Source organism: Marmota flaviventris, chromosome 10 (assembly GCF_047511675.1).
Source record: "Marmota flaviventris isolate mMarFla1 chromosome 10, mMarFla1.hap1, whole genome shotgun sequence".
In the NCBI taxonomy this organism is placed as follows: Eukaryota; Metazoa; Chordata; class Mammalia; order Rodentia; family Sciuridae; genus Marmota; species Marmota flaviventris.
In genome coordinates, this window is record NC_092507.1 from 86,574,889 (window position 1) to 86,592,409 (window position 17,521).

At 43.6% G+C, this 17,521-nt stretch overlaps 1 pseudogene; it reads left to right on the top strand.

Moving 5' to 3' along the window:
• The window catches only part of LOC139707388 (rho GTPase-activating protein 29-like), a 99,500-nt pseudogene that overhangs the window by 46,499 nt on the left and 35,480 nt on the right, over nucleotides 1-17,521 (top strand).

Genomic DNA, 17,521 nt, shown 5'->3' on the forward strand with positions numbered 1-17,521 from the left:
GAGTCCAAAGTCACATCAGTTATGATGAACATAACTAGTCTGGTCCTATTTCACTTCTTTTTTAAAATTTTTTATTTGTTCTTTTTAGTTATACATGACAGTAGAGTGTATTTTGACATATCATATCTGCTGGAGTATAAATTCCTATTCTTGTGGTTATGTAAGATGTGGTGTTACACTGGTTGTATTGTAAGGGTAAAAGAAATTGACGTTAAAGTGTAAAAGTTAAAGGGTAAAAGACCAGGTATGTAAAGTTTCTAAGCTGCAAGGTCTGAGTTAAAATGTAAAGGATTAGGTATTGTTAGGTTTCTATGCTACCTGCAAAACCTGAAATTTCTGTAGCTGTTAAGACAATGCTTGGAACTGCCCAGTAAACATTTCCCCTGACTGTTTGGTTGTTTAATAATTCAGGGCTCTGTGTAACTGGTCATGTAGTCCTTTAGGCCCTAAAACCAATCAGTTTGAATGTGTACCCCGTTTAGAAATGACCTATCACTCCGGCCTGACCTGTTCCCGCCAATGTATGTACTAATCAAGTCTAAGAATTGTTGCTTGACTTTCCCATGGTGTATAATGATTTGTTAAAGGAGACTGTGATGTATGTAAAATCCCTGCCCTCCCCAAAAAAGTGTACTTAAGCAGTGCTCAGCCCCTGCTCGGGGCTCTGGGCTGTTTTCCCTTCTTGAGTGGGCACGGAGCCCCAGCATGCTGGTTCAATAAATCCCCTTCTGCCAATTGCATGAGTGGTCACTTGGTGGTCTCTTTCTCCGACGTTTCGTGGGACCCTTAGAGTATATTCATATATGAACACAGGAAAGTTATGTCTGATTCATTTTACTGTTTTTCCTATTCTCATTGTCCCATCTCTTCCCTTCATTCCCCTTTGTCTAATTCAAAGAACTTCTATTTTCCCTTCATGCCACTCCTTATTGTGTGTTAGCATCTGCATATCAGAACACTTGGCTTTTGATTTTGGGGGATTGACTTGTTTCACTTAGCATGATTGTCTACAGTTTCATGCATTTATTGGCAAATGCCATAATTTCATTCTTCTATAGGCTGAGTAATAGTCCACTATATATGTATACCACATTTTCTTTATCCATTTCTTGAAAGGCACGTAGTTTGGTTCCATTGCTTAGCTATTGTGAATTGAGCTGTTGTAAACATTGATGTAGAAGAGAAATTGCATGGAAATGGAAGGAGACCCTCAGGGTTATACAAAAGTACATACAAGAGGTAGTGAGGGGAAAGGGAAAAATAATACAAGGGGGACAAATGAATGACAGTAGAGGGGGTAGAGAGAGAAGAGGGGAGGGGAGAGGAGGGGAGGGGGGATAGTAGAGGATAGGAAAGGCAGTAGAACACAACAGACACTAGTATGGCAATATGTAAATCAATGGATGTGTAACTGATGTGATTCTGCAATCTGTATATGGGGTAAAAATGGGAGTTCATAACGCACTTGAATCAAAGTGTGAAATATGATATATCAAGAACTATGTAATGTTTTGAACAACCAACAATAAAAAATTAAAAAAACAAAACAAAACAAAACAAAAAAACATTGATGTGGCTGTGTCACTATAGTACATTGATTTTAACTTTCTTGGGAATGTGCCAAGGAGTGGGATAACTAGGTCAAATGGTGGTTTCATTCAATGTTTTCTAAGGAATCTCCCTACTGCTTTCCTTAGTACTTGCACCAATTTGTAGTCCCATCAGCAATGTATGAGGGTACAATTTCCCCCACATCTTCACCAACATTTACTGTTATTTGTATTCTTGATAATTGGCATCTAACTGGAGTGAGATAAAATCTCAGTGTAGTTTTAATTTGCATTTCTCTAATTGCTAGAGATGTTGAACATTTTTTTATATATTTATTAACCAATTGTATTTCTTCTGTGATGTGTACATTCAGTTCCTTTGCCCATTTATTGATTGGGTTTTTTATTTGGTTTTGGTGTTAGGTTTTTTTTTTTTTTTTTTTTTTTTTGGTACTGGGATTGAACTCAGGGCACTCGACCACTAAGCCACATCCCCACCCCTATTTTGTACTTTATTTAGAGACAGGGTCTCACTGAGTTGCTAAGCACCTCACAATTGCTGAGGCTGACTTTGAAGTCACAATTCTCCTGTCTCAGCCTCCCAAACTGCTGGGATTATAGGCGTGCAGCACCACGCCCAGCTGGTGTTAAGTTTCTTGAGTTCTTTATATATCCTGGAGATTACTGCTCTATCTGAGGTGCAGGTAGCAAAGATTTTTCCCCCATTCTGTAGGCTCTCTCTTCACATTCTTGCTTCCTTTTGTGTGACTCATTTACTTCCAAATATGGAAGCTTACATTTCTAGGTCCACATGTAGATAGGACCATGTGACTAATTCTAACCAATTATACCTAAGAGGAAGTAATGTGTCACTTTCGGGATGACACCCTCACAAGCTGTGAGCACTCTCTAGACTGTCTCTTCCATGCCACAAAAGTCATGGAAGAGACCCGGGGTAACCTAGTAGCTACAACATTGAAGCATCCTAGATTCTAAGAACATGGAGAGCAACTGTCCACATCTGCAGTAAACATTTTGGTGTGAGAAAGAAACTTTTACTGCATTAGGCATTTCCTGTCCGCTCTACCCTGGCTAAGGCAGTATAGGAATTACCACCATTCCCAGGTGGGAGATGTCTCTCAACTGGAGGTGCTAGTTGCCTCTACCCTGGCTGCTGAGGTTTATGAGCTCCACCTGACACCCAGGTGGGAGGGGTCTTCCGCCTGGAGGAAGGAGTCTCCTCTAACCTGGCTGCAGCTGTTAAGAAGCTCTACATGACACAGACGTTGGAGAGGTCTCCAGCCTAGAAGGGTGACTTCCCCTTACCCTGGCTGCAGGGTTTTACCAGCTTTCCCAGAGAACCAGATGGGAGTGGTATCATGCTTGGAGGGGCGAGTCCCCTCTATTCTGGCTGCTGTGGTATAGGAGCTCCCCCCCCCAACCAAGATGGGAGGTGTCTTCCACTGGAAGGGGTGACTGCCCTCCACTCTGGCTCTGTAGATACACAAGCTCCACCACACACCCAGGGGGGAGTGGTCTCTTGCCTTGAGGGGCGAGTCCATTCTACAATGGCTGCAGCAGGATAAGAGATCCCCCTGACAACCAGATGAAAGGGTTCTCCTGCCTGGAGGGGCGAGTCCCAGCTACCCTGGCTGCAGATGTATACCTGCCCCTGCCCAACACCCAGGTGGGAGGTGTCTCCAGCTTGGAGGGGCGAGTTCTCTCTACCCTGGCTAAGGCAGAATACAAGCTTGCCCTGGCACCAAGATGGGAGGGGTCTCTCACCTGGAGGAGTGTGTCCACTCTACCCTGGCTGCAGGGGTATAGGAGCTCCCCCTGACAGCCAGGTGGGAGGAGTCTCCTCCTGGAAGAATGAGTTCCCTCTACCCTGGCTGTGGCCTTATACAAGCTCTCCCACACACCCTGGTGGGAGGGGTCTGCCGACTGGAGGGACAAGTCTTCACTACCTTGGCTAAGGTGGTATACAACCGCCCCCCTACACACAAGTGGGAGTGGTCTTCCGCATGGACAAGTGAGTCCCCTCTACCCTAGCTTTTGCCTTATACAAGCTCCCCTGACACCCAGATGGAAGCGGTCTCCTGTCTGGAGGGGGACAGTTCCCTCTACCCCGCCTGTGGTAATATAGGAGCTCCCCAGCCACCCAGGTGAAGGGGTCTCCCGCCTGAAGGGGAAAGTGCCCTCTACCATGACTGCAGTGGTATAAGATCTCCCCCTGATACCCAGGTGGGAGTGGTCTCCTGCCTTGAGATGCAAGTCCCCACTACTCTGGCTGCAGGGGTATAAAAGCTTCACCCCCACCACACACACAGGTGGCAGGGATCTCCCACCTGGAGGGGAGAGTCCCCTCTACACTGGTTGCTGTGTATAGGAGTTCCCCTGACAACAGGTGTCAAGGGTCTCCAGCCTGGAGGGTAGAACCCTCTGTACCCTGCCTGTGGCTGTATAGGTGCTCCTCAGGACACCCAGGTGGAAGGAGTCTCACGCCTGGAAGGGCGAGTCACCTCTACCCTGGCTGAGGCAGTATAAGAGCTCCCCTGACACCCACATGGGAGGGGTCTCCCGCCTGAAGGGGCGAGTCCACTCTACTCCTGCTGTGGCAATATATAAGCTACCCTGACACACAGCTAGAAGGGGTCTCAGGCCTTGACCGGGGAGTCCCCTGTATCCTGGCTGCAGTGGTATACAAGCTCACCCCACACACACAGGTAGAAGGGGTCTCCCGCCTGGAAGAGCAAGAGTCCACTCTACTTTGGCTGGTGCCATATACGAGATTCCAGGACACCCAGGTGGGAGAAGTCTCCAGCCTGGCGGGGCGAGTGTACTCTACCCTGGCTGCAGTGGTAAATGAGCTTCCCTCTACACCCAAGGTGGAGGGGTCTTTGCCTGGAGAGGCAAATCCCCTTTAAATTGGCTGCAGTGGTATACAAGTTCCCTGCAACTCAGGTGGGAGAGGTCTCCCTCCTGGGGGTGCAAATCCCCTCTACCTTGGTTGGGGTGTTAGCTCCACTGACACCCAGTTGGGAGGAGTCTCCTGCCTGGAGAGGCAAGTCCCCTCTACCCTCCTTGTGGAGGTATATGAGTTCCCCCAGACACTCAGGTGAAAGGGGTCTCCCACCAGGAGTGGTGAGTACCTGTTACCCTGGCTGCAGCTCTATAGGAGCCCCCATACAAACCCAGATGAGAGGGGTCTCTTGCCTAGAGGGGTGAGCCCTGCTACTCTGGCTGCACCTAGATATGAGCCCCCCCTGACACCCAGGTGAAAGGGGTATCCCACCTGGAGGGGCGAGTGCCTGCTACCCTGGCTGCAGCTGTACACAAGCCCCCTACCACCACCACTGGGCACCCAGGTGGAAGGGTTCTCATGACTGTAGGGATGAGTCCCCTCTACATGGGCTGAGGCAGAATACAGGCTAGCCTGTTTGGGAGGCCAACCTTAGTGGTGACTGAGTTACACTCCCCAGCTGGGTGTTGAGGCGCTCAGTCACAGAAATGGGTGTGTCTTGCTACAGCCCCATGGGTGAAGCTATGCTCACCTGTTCCTTTGTAATATAACCCCTTGCCCTGTTTAGGATAGAATCTTCCATGGAAGTGCCTTGTGTGTGTCCCTCCTCTTACTGTGCCCTTGGGTGTGGCCTAGCCAGGTGTCAGTCAACCTGCTGACAGTGGACATCATGAAGATAGACTCAGCCCCCTGAAACCTGACCCTTTGCCTCATTTGAATAGCTTCTCCTCAATAAAAGGGATCAGCACATGCTCTCTCTCTCTCTTTCTGCAGACCCTTAAGGTCAGAGGAGCCTTCACAGCAACCCCAAAGAAAAAGGTATTTGTGTCTCTTGTGTGGTTATTTCATGCAGCCCAGTTAGCCCAGTTTAACTAGAGTGACCCCTCAGCCTTTTAGTAGTGAGAACAGAAACCCGGCAATTGGCGTCCAATGTGGGTCAAAAGGTCTGCGTCTTTAAGCCATTGAGACAAAAGCGACGAATTCTGGCTCCTAAGGGGACTCCAATTTGAATATTAAAGAAAGTGAGTGAAGTTGAAAGTTCTATCCAGAAGTTAAGCATGCTTAGGATTGCAGAGTATTGTGGGCAAAATTGTGGAAAGTAAGTGAATTAGACAAACGGAAAATCTGTGACGTTAAAATTTTTAATATTGGGGTATAATTGTAGAGACTCTAAATTAATATAGTTATTAAAATGATTGATGGGCTATGTTGTTGAGTTGAGTCCTCTCCATGGAAAGCGCACTTTTGTGGATTTTTTAAAAATTGTTTTTATAAATCTTTAAAAGATTTTTTTGGGGGACTAGGATTGTTGCTCAGTGGTAGAGTGCTTGCCTAGCATGGGCGGAACCTAAGTTCGATCCTCAGCATCATATTAAAAAAAAACAAAAAACAAAAAGAGAGAGAGAATTTTTTTGGCCTTTATGTTCTAGAAGTGTTAGGGTCCGGCGAATGTCGGAGGAAGAGACCACCAAGAAACCCACTCATGCAACAGCAAAAGGGGGTTTATTGAGGATCCAGCGCGTTGGGGCTCCATCCTCACTCAAGAAGGGAGAGCAGCCCAGAGCCCCGAGCAGGGGCTGAGCAGTGCTTAAGTACACTTTTTTAGGGAAGGCAGGGACTTTACATACATCACAGTCCCCTTTAACAAATCACCATACACCGCTGGAAAATCAAACAACAATTCTCAAACATGATTAGTACATTCATTGGTGGGAACAGGTCGGGCTGGAGTGATAGGTCAGTCCTAAGGAGGGGGATACATTCAAACTGATTGGTTTGGGCCCTGAGGTGCCTACTTGCCAAGCTGCACAGGGTCCAGGTTGTTAAACAACTAAGTGGTCAGGGGGAATTATCTAATGGGCAATCCCGGGAATTGTCCTAACAGCTACAAGAATTTCAGGCTTTGAGTGTAGCTTAGAAACTTAACAATACCTGGTCCTTTACATTTTAACTCAGGCTTTGCAGCTTAGAAACTTTACCCTTTCATTTCCCACTCCCTTTTTCTGACTACTTTTAATCTTAAAAGTAATGAATCGTAATTATTGGGGACTCTCATTTTTCATCTCTGTCAGTGGAGCATATTGCTGTCTGATTGCCACGAGTTGTCCTGTGTTTCCTGGAATCATTTTCAGCATGGCCTCCATTTTAGATTTCACTCGGTATTAGACCCTGATTTACCTAACTATACTGATTACCTAACTTTAAATCTGGCTTCATTCCCCCCTCTTATTTGGGAACCCCAAATAATAATAAAAAAAAGAATAAGTTGCCGGAATGTTCCTGTGCAGCCAGGTCTCCTGGTTGTTGTTCCCCCAGTGTGGAAACATTTAACAGGGTCACTCCATTTATGGCTGCCAACTTAGCTTCCTCATCTGCCAGTCTGTTTCCAACTGCCACGGGGTCAGGGGTCGTTCCCCTTCTGGTGCCCCTGACAGTGCACTATAGCTAGTTCTTTAGGGCCTTTTACTGTGGAGAGAATGTGGAGGATCTCATCTTTGTTCTTTATCTCCTTCTTGGCGGAGGTTAATATCCCCCTTTGCTGGTAAATAGCCCCGGGCACATGAGCAGTGGCAAATGCATAGCGGCTATCAGTGTATATGGTTGCCCTTTTGCCTGTTGCTATTTCCAGTGCTTTTGTAAGGGCAATTAGTTCTGCTTTTTGAGCTGATGCCCCTTCTGGGAGGCCAGAGGACCAGATGACATTTGTTTTGCTAACTACTGCTGCTGCAGCCCCCCCCCCCCCTTACTCTCTTGGAGGAAGCTGCTCCTGTCCATAATCCATACGACCTCAGGGCAAGGCAGTGGCTGATCCTTTAGGTCTCCTCTGCCAGTATGTGTTGACAATCATGAGCGATGAGTCCTGATGATTCTTCTGGCAGCAATGTAGCCGGGTTGAGTGGAGCAGGGGGGTCCCAGCATTATTCTGTAGTTCTCCCTGTTGTTGGCTGCCAGCAGCAGATCATCCACATATTGGAGTAGGGTGACTTCGAGGTGTGCAGTTCTGAAGTCATTGAGGTCCCTGTGGAGAGCTTCATCAAAGAGAGTGGGAGAGTTTTTGAACCCCTGTGGGAGACTAGTCCAGGTTAGTTGGCCAGATGTTCCTGTTTCTGGGTCTATCCACTCGAAAGCAAACAACAACTGACTGTCCTTATGCAGGGGCAAGCAGAAGAAAGCATCTTTTAAGTCCAGCACAGTGTACTATTTCCGCTCCGGATTCAGAGTGCTAAGCAAATTATATGGATTAGGTACCATGGGGTGAATGTCCTGCACTCTGTTGTTGATCTCTCTTAGGTCTTGAACAGGACAGTAGTCACCAGTTCCTGGTTTTCTTACTGGTAGCAGGGGGGGGGGGGGACTCTGTTGTTGATCTCTCTTAGGTCTTGAACAGGACAGTAGTCACCAGTTCCTGGTTTTCTTACTGGTAGCAGGAGGGGGGGGATTCCAGGCTGACTGACAGGGCCTTAGTACCCCAATAGCCAGGTATTTCTGAATATGGGGCTGTATCCCCTCCCTAGCTTCTTTGCTTAAAGGATATTGTTTAACACTGATTGGAGAGGCAGAGGCTTTCAATTCTACTACTATTGGAGGTTGTTTTATGGCTAGACCTAACCCAGCAGTTTCTGCCCAGGCATCAGGATAATTTTTTATCCATTTCTGGGGTAGCTTACCTGTTTGATCAGTCCCAGGGGCCGTGAAGAGTTGATGTTCATCTTCTACTGACATAGTCAAAGCCATGACTATGGGGGTTTTTACTGAAGGATTTAGAAATTCCTCTTGGGGACCATCAGGGTTAAAGGTTATTTTAGCCTGGATCTTGGTGAGTAGATCCCTGCCCATCAATGGGGCTGGGCATTCTGGGATTACTAGGAAAGAGTGGTGGACTTTTCCCCTTCCTAGGTCCATAGTTCTCTTTGTTGTCCAAGCCCAATATTTATTGCCATTAGCCCCTTGAACTAAGGATCTTTTATTAGATAGAAGGCCCAGTGGGGTCTTTAGGGCTGAATATACTGCTCCTGTATCTACTTCAAAGGTCACTGGGGTCCCCTCCACTTCAAATGTTACCCTGAGCTCAGGGAGGGGATCCGAGCCCCGACTTTCTTAGTCATCTTCTAGAGTTAGCATGACAGGCTGGCCTGGCTGCCTCTTTTTGGGGCACTCTTTGGCCCAGTGTCCTTTTTCTTTACAGTAGGCACATTGATCCGAGGCCAGGGGCAGCTTTTGGCGTGGGCCCAGGTATCCCTTCCTGACTTCCTGCTTTTTAACTTCTGGTCTATCTGCGGCTGCGACCAGGACCTTTGCCAATGCTTTAGTCTGCCTTTTTCTCCTTTCATCTTCCTTTTGTTCTCTCCTATAATATACTTTCTCAGCTTCTCTGACTAAATCTCTTAAGGTCATATCTTGTAATCCATCTAAACGTTGTAACTTTTTCTTAATATCCAGGGCAGCCTGCCCAATAAAAGCCATTGCAACAGATGCCTTTTGGTCCTCTGCCTGAGGATCAAAGGGAGTGTATCTCCTATATGCCTCCATAATTCTCTCCAGAAACCTCAAGGGAGATTCATTAGTCCCCTGGATAATCTCTCTTACCTTGACCAAATTAGTTGGTCACCTGGCGGCCGCTCTGACACCCACTATAAGAGCCTGGCGATAAGTGGAGAGATGCTCCCTACCTTCAAAGGTGTTAGGGTCCCAGTTGGGTCAGTTCGAGGGGAAGCCAGCTTCAATGATGATGAGAAGTTGAGTTGGCCTCCCATCTGGTCCGAGAATATTCTTTCTGGCTTCCAGGAGAATTCTCTCCCATTCCTCTTTTGTGAAGAGAGTCCCCAGGAGTTGTTGGCAGTCATCCCAAGTGGGCTGGTGTGAGAACATCAGCGACTGGACTAACCCTGTAAGTCGGGTGGGGGAAGGGGTGGGAGTGGGGGCTGGGACAAGGAAAGGCTTCACCCATGTGGGAGGAAATTCACAGAGGTCCTGCCAGGTTAAGATATATGGCTGTTGATCTGGATGGCCATGCGGCCCCGGCTGAAAGACAATATCTCTGACTTTGCGGATTAAAGGGATGTGGAAGGATCCTTCTGTGTTCCATTCAACTCCAAGGGTGGGCCATTCTGAAGCGCAGAGAGTCTGCCAGGTCTGGCGTTTCACTGAAAAAGAAAGATTCTGGGCCCTTGAGCGGACATCTGTCAAATAATCAAGGGTCAGGGACAGAGGTGTGGAATGGCTTTGTCCCATAATGGGAGTTACTCAGACAGAGACAGGGACAATATAAACGTGACACAGACAAGGACAAACAGTAAACGTTTAACACAAGTACCCTAAAGGCAGACAGTAAACTCAACACGAGACAATGAACAAAACTAAATAGCCGACAGAACCTGATGGGTTGGCAGCAGAGTCACTGAATACACCTGAGTTGAGGGCGCTTCCATCCCCCAGTTTCCCGAGTCCTCCAAGGTGTCCCTTGGGGACGTGGCCTGTGGCTTCAGGACACGTCTGTCCACCACCGCCGGGGGGAACTCACGCTCTCCGCCGGCAGCCACTCTGCCAACCCTTAAACCGAAACTCCGAGTGATCGCAAGGAAAAGGAAAAAAAAAAAAGGTGCCCTAATTACCCCTAGAGGAGTCCGTTGGGGTCTCCTTGTCCGGCACTGTGGGATTCCCGGCCAACGCACCAAATGTAAGGGTCCAGTGAACGTCAGAGGAAGAGACCACCAAGAGACCGGCTCATGCAACAGCAAAAGGGGGTTTATTGAGGATCCAGCATGCTGGGGCTCCGTGCTCACTCAAGAAGGGAGAGCGGCCCAGAGCCCCGAGCAGGGGTTGAGCAGTGCTTAAGTACACTTTTTTTAGGGAAGGCAGGGACTTTACATACATCACATCCCCTTTAACAAATCACCATACACCGCCAGAAAATCAAACAACAATTCTCAAACATGATTAGTACATTCATTGGTGGGAACAGTTCGGGCTGGAGTGATAGGTCAGTCCTAAGGAGGGGGATATATTCAAACTGATTGGTTTGGGCCCTGAGGTGTTACTTGCCAAGCTGCACAGGGTCCAGGTTGTTAAACAACTAAGTGGTCAGGGGGAATTATCTAATGGGCAGTCCCTGGAATTATCCTAAGAGCTACAGGAACTTCAGGCTTTGAGTGTAGCTTAGAAACTTAACAATACTTGGTCCTTTACATTTTAACTCAGGCTTTGCAGCTTAGAAACTTTACCCTTTCAGAAGTTTGTGCTAGGAGAGTGAGAAAAAGGGAGATAAAGTGTGATGTTTACCTGGAGAGAAATAAGTTTCAATTTTCTATTGTTTTTGTCAATACTCAGAAAGTATGTATGGACCTTTTTACTACATGATTGTCCTGTGAATCAGAATGGCTGTAACTCAGCCACTGGGGACAAGAGACTTTAGCCACTGCTGCTTGCTACTTGCTATGGGGTTCTAGCCCATGCAGCCAGCAGTGCTTTTAACCCTTGAATTACTTGACCTAAATGCCAAACACAGACTAACTTGAGATCTGATGGTAATGCTAGCATTTGCTGCTAAAAAACCTTTGGAGCACCCACGTGCCACAGAAAAAAAGTGCAGGATGTACAGGAGCTGCAACGACAGGTCGCAGAGACAGAACAAGCTGCTACTACAGTAGGATCTTGGCCAGGCAGGGGAAAATGCAGACAAAATCAAACAAAATGCAATCGGCTAGGAAAACTTGGGGAAATTTTGCCCCCGACAATGGGCAGGGGACTCCACATTGTTTGCATCACCATGGTAACCAAAGGGTGCCTGGCTGGAAGAGCGGGTTTCCTGGTCCCACCTCCCACACTTTCACGGGCTTCTGATTAGTTCTTCCACAGTCACTCAGACAGGATTTCCAGTCTTGCCTTCCAGCCACTAACCTGTACTACTGTGTTTCAGATTTCTACCAGAGCTGTTCAGAGCCTCTATTTTAAAAAATGCCTACCTGTAAATGCTAACGAAAGATATCTTTTTCAGACAAAATTTAATTCCACAGGTTTCTATGTTGCAGTACTAAATTTAAGTTAGTTGTGAGTTAAATAACCTGACTTTTATCTATAGTTGTGTTACTAAATAATGCTCTATTGGAGAGATATCAAACATGCTTCTTTATATTTTACTTTTAATTTTGGAGGTTATGAGGATGCTTTTGCTCACTACAGGAACAAAGCCGGCAATGTTCCTGTGATGACCAAAAAATCCTTATTCTCATTCCTAACTATAAAAAATAAATATGTATACACAAGTATCTTATTTCAGTTACATCAAGTGACATCACATAGAAGAGTGAACTCCTATTGAAAAATAAATTAAAATGGATCCAAATATTTTAAGACCATGTGGTTACATAAATTTAATAAAATTATAAGTTATGTTCTTATTCTTAATATATATTTTTTAGATATTTAGATAACCTACATTTGTTAATCTATAAAATAATTAGCACATGCCTAATTGATTAGTTAATATATATTTGCCAAATTGTTTTTCTTCAACAGAAAACCCATAATTTATATTTTATATTTTCATTTATCAGATACTCTGCCTTTTCAGTTACACATATTTGAGATAAATGTGTTTACTATAAATTTGCTTTTAAGTAAAAATACAGTCTTCAAGTAGTTTCTAATTCTCAAAGTTACTGTTCAAACTCATAAGATGATAAATAATTATAATTATGTCTACAAAATGTCTAAGGATTTTAACTATATTTCCATTGATATTTCTTATCAAAGTACAATAATTTGTTTATAGATTCTAAGGTTTTCAGAAATTGTTCCAAAACATAACCAAATTTTTGTTTTTTTCTAGAAGAAAAAGATGCTTCAACAAAGAAAAAGCACACATGGATCATAAAAAGAAGAAAGAAATCATCTTTGGGTAAAACATGGTCTTTATATTCATATTTCAATGATAAAAGTATTTTCCTAAGTAAAATAGATTTTTATATTATTATCTAAACAAATGATGTAAAAAGTTAGAATGATTAAAAAAGAGATTTATATATACTAAACTGACTATAATTAATTTAAGGGTATTTCAGGCTATTTTCCTAATTTAACTATACTAATGTGAGCTACGATTTTTCCATATTTTAACATTATAAGCACCTATTAAAATGTAAGTTTATTTCTTTAAAGAAAGATCCTCATTGCCTAATAATTCTTACTGTTTAAAACAAAGATTAATTTTGGTAAATAAATTCACATTTTTGATAAAACATTAAATATATTGAACTACTAACTTAAATCCCGATTTTAACAATTGTCCTTAGAGTCTAAAATTGATTGATTCTAAGGTACTGAGATACTAATTTTTACATATTTTGTTTGTTAGATAATTATAAAATTAAAAAAAAAAAAAACATTTTGTTAAGACTAAGGTTCTCCAAATTAAAGTTATATATTAATTTGAAACAATAAAGGTTACAAATTTAAAAAAAAATCATTGATGTTATATAAGTTTTCTGACTAGATCTATTGTCCACAAAAAATACGGTAAGATTTATATACTGCTCCCTACACAGAAAATAACCTTAATCATATTTTTTAAATGCAATTAATATATACCTATTTAAAGGATAATATTCTAAAATATAGAGATTTTGAGACCTTCTCTCAAAAAAATTGAAGATACTTTCTAAATTGTTAGGATGGATCAACTAGTCTATATTAAAAAAAATTAATAATCAATAAAAGGTAAATCTATTTTTAATCATTTAAATACTTGTACTATTATCTATAACTTAAACTAATAATACTATGACTTATGCCAAGCCTTTACTCAATTTTATTAAATAAGGAAAAGGGGGAATACAGGATCCCAGAGAGACACTAAATTTTACAAAATAATTTAAAAGTTTTTTCTTAAATTGTAATATGAAGAGTCTTAATGTTACTGAACATGATTCAGCAAGTTAAATCAGATATCAAAGGAGAGTTTAAACCAGTCATCATTATAATGATTGAGAAACCTGGCAGAGGAAGGTAAATTTCCAGCTACAGAGCTTATAGCCATGCAGCTTCACAAGCTTGTCAGGTAAATAAAAATTATGAAAAGACTTGTATGGACCCATTTCCCAGGTCCACATTTAATGTGTCTTGCAGTGTGGACTGGAAAGTCCACCCATGAAACTAGATTAATTGTCCTGACTGTAATGGTCAGTTATACCTATATATTGATTCTATGGTAAACAGACTGTCTGGAAGTATCTTTTGAGAAAAAGACAGTGTTGAGATAATGGATTGTTCCGCATCTGTATGGATGGCGGCTATGGACCAGATGTGAGTAACACCAATTAAGGGCCAGTTCTGTATGAGGGATCTCCTCTTCATCTGTCTCTCTCAGCCTTGTTACTATATTATTGTGTGTCTGTCTATGACCTGTCGCTTTCCTTCCTGAAGGCATCCCCACCAGCCCAATGCTGTGAGCTGGGCCCTCTATGGAGAAGAAAACTAAGTTTGCTGATCCTAGGGTAAATGCTGGCATGGAGGCCATGGGGGAATTATCTATCAAGGAGACAGAGAGCCCTCTTGGGGATGATGCCATGCACACTCCACATCACCCTGTTTGGCCCCGGAGGATGGCTGGTTAGTCAATGACGGGTAAGATTCCTCAAGGGAGGGACAACCTAAGACAGACACAGTCGCAGAGGGGCCATCAGGAGAAAATTTGGGGGCCAACAGAGGTGAGGCAAAGAACCTCACCCCCCCCAACGAGTGCAAAGGCCTAATTCTTCTCCCCTTCTGAGAGAGGTCTCCTGCCCCATGGCTGCTTTGCTCCCCACATCCAGCTCAGATCAGAACCCTAGAGACAGAGACCTAGTCTGTGGGAAGCCATTCTCTCACGTGATTGGGCACCTCCCGAATTGGGTGTGAGGTGCTCTGGCCAAACTGTGTTGGAGCTTTCCCCACACTCTCCAGGTGAGAGAGCCTGTCCCTGTGGGGGTGTGACTGACCACTGACCTTTAGGCCAATCACTGACCCTGTCCTTGGAATGCTGCACCCCCTTGACCGTCAATGGATGAAATTTTCCCCTAAATTTCTTGTTCCCCAATAAAAGGCCACTCCCTGGCTTGCTCTCTCTCTCTCTCCTGCTAGCCCTGAGTAAGCCTTGCTGCCCCACTGGGTGGTTTGAGGTGAGAGCTGTCTCAGACCTGGTCATAGAAAAAGGTAATTGAGTCTGTGTGTTTTATTTTGATCTCACTAGTTAACTTCCATACCAGGAACCTCTCTAATAAAACCAGTCTGCTTGTCAGCTTGTGGACTAGTCAACAGTGACTGCCTGCTCAACATAGCAGGAGACAAATGCAGCTACAGGAATGGGCCATGTCTGGATGCTTTTCTCTTTCTTAGTTCTCATTTTTTCTATGCTTTTCTTTTTCCCTTTTTTTCTCATCAGGGTTCTCCTTTGACAATAAATTTAATAAAAGAGGAGAAAATGTTAGAATAGCCTTCAGTTGCAACTAACAGCTACGAGCATACAGAGTTTCCTCACAGTATGGTTACATTAGGCAGAAGATGATTGGCTTATGAATATTATCTTGCTTATGTAAATTAACAGGCATGCCCCACTCAAACCCTATAACAGTTGTGTACATTCCAAAAAGAAACTGAGCTACTGGACATTTACTTGAGGTTTGTCAAAAGCCAATTATCACCAGCTCCCATGACTGAGGTAGCCAAATAGCCGAGCAACAAATTGACCACACCAGTGACAGAAACTTATGCTAGACAACAGATAAAAAACCCAAGCCAGCCAATTATGCTGGACTTTAGTGACTAAGACTACATTTACCTTTATGGACAATTGTTGGAAAGATTATTAAAATAGATTTTTCCAAGGGTATTTGTATTACTGACAGACCTAATTAACTCCTTAAATATGAGAGTGAAGAGAAAAAATGATAAATATCCTGTAGACTATAAGAATACAACTTATTGCCTCATTAATTATTGCCAGCTAATATTTCAGAACTATAATATGCTAAAGTTAATATTCAGGCTTTGAAACAGGTGTATGTCTATTAACCAGACCTAGACAAACTGCTGCTCTCATTATCCCTAAAGTGACTACTTTAAATATTATTCCTTGCTTATTCAATTTCAGCCTTTGTGGCTATGTCTTAAAACTTACATTGTATGGATTTTCTTAATGTTTGACTTAAATTACATCCAACTTCCTTCATGGTCAGATAAGTGCTGATGGAAGGATGAAAACTAAGTAATGATGTTCCAGAAGACAATGTAATGAATAATGTGAGTGTGCCCTTTGCTCTATGATTTATGGAGAGGCCGAAATGCCATGGCAATGAAAATGTCTGTTACTATGGCCAAAAACAATGTGTCCCAATAAAATTGGGAAAATATTAAAAATCTTCTGATGAGTGTTTAGCAAGGTAATAATAATCCAGATTATTGTGTTGACTGTTATGAAGATAATATGTTTTCTACTAATTCTTTTTGTGTTTCCATAGCAGATTGTGATGACCTTGGACTAAGAGCCAAGTGACTGAAAGAAAATTTCCCAGTTACATTCTATATATATATATATATATATATATATATATATATATATATATATATATATATAAAGAAAGGGAGAATATGTGGGAGGCCAACTTTACGGGTGACTGAGTTACACTCCCCAGCTGGGTGCTGAGGCGCTCAGTCACAGAAATGGGTGTGTCTTGCTACAGCCACATGGGTGAAGCTATACTCACCTGTTCCTTTGTAATATAACCCCTTGCCCTGTTTAGGATAGAATCTTCCATGGAAGTGCCTTGTTATGTCCCCTCCTCTTACAGTGCCCTTGGGTGTGGCCTACCCAGGTGTCAGTCAACCTGTTGACAGTGGACATCATGAAGATAGACTCAGCCCCCTGAAACCCAACCCCTTGCCTCATTTGAATAGCTTCTCCTCAATAAAATGGATCAGCGCGTGCTCTCTCTCTCTCTCTCTTTCTGTGGACCCTTAAGGTCAGAGGAGCTATCACAGCAACCCCAAAGAAAAAGGTATTTGTGTCTCTTGTGTGGTTATTTCATGCAGCCCAGTTAGCCCAGTTTAACTGGAGTGACCCCTGAGCCTTTTAGTTGCGAGAACAGAAACCTGGCAAGCCTGGACACCAAGGTGGGAGGGGTCTCTCGCCTAAAGGAGCAAGTCCGCTCTACCCAGGCTGCAGAGTTATAAGAGCTCCCACAGACAACCTAGCTACCTCTTTGCTTCATGTTCACCTAGGGATCCAGGCTAGTAGAGGCACTGTCCTCCAATATGTGATATCCTATGTTTCCCTTGATGTCAATATCTGACCAGAAGATGCCAGAAATGAAGAGGATCAAATAAGGACAGTCTCTGTGGATCAGGCCTCATCACGTCTGTTCACATTGCACATTAATTTAAATGATATTTAAATAAAAGAGGAGTGTGCATCTTCTAGGAAATGTGTTGAAAGGAGGGAGCATACTATTCTTCCAACCATCTTCTCGCTGACTAAAATTGAGAAACGGTGGCTGGAGCACAAGCAGCTATCTTTAACCATCTGGTCAAAACCACACAGTAAAGATGATGGCATAACAGTGCATGAGTTCCTGAGGGTCAAGGAGCTCCCATGGCAGAGCTCCAGGCTGTTTACCTGCTGTCTTTAAGGAAACAATGAGCTCCTGTCATATTTAAGCCACTGTCATTTTGAGTTTTATTTGCAGTTGAATCAACTTAACTTACAAGGTATTCTCTAAATGTTTGGTATGCTATTTTCATTTCTGCCCACATCCACCCCTTTGTATTGGTGCCTTCTGCTATTTCCTTCTCATAGTCCAGAGTATTTTCAGAACTCTAAAATCTTTAGCAGCCAATAGTTTTAGCACATATTATACATCTCTATTATTTCACCTGAGAAAGAAAAAAAAAACTTAGGATTGGGTCATAAATTCAGATT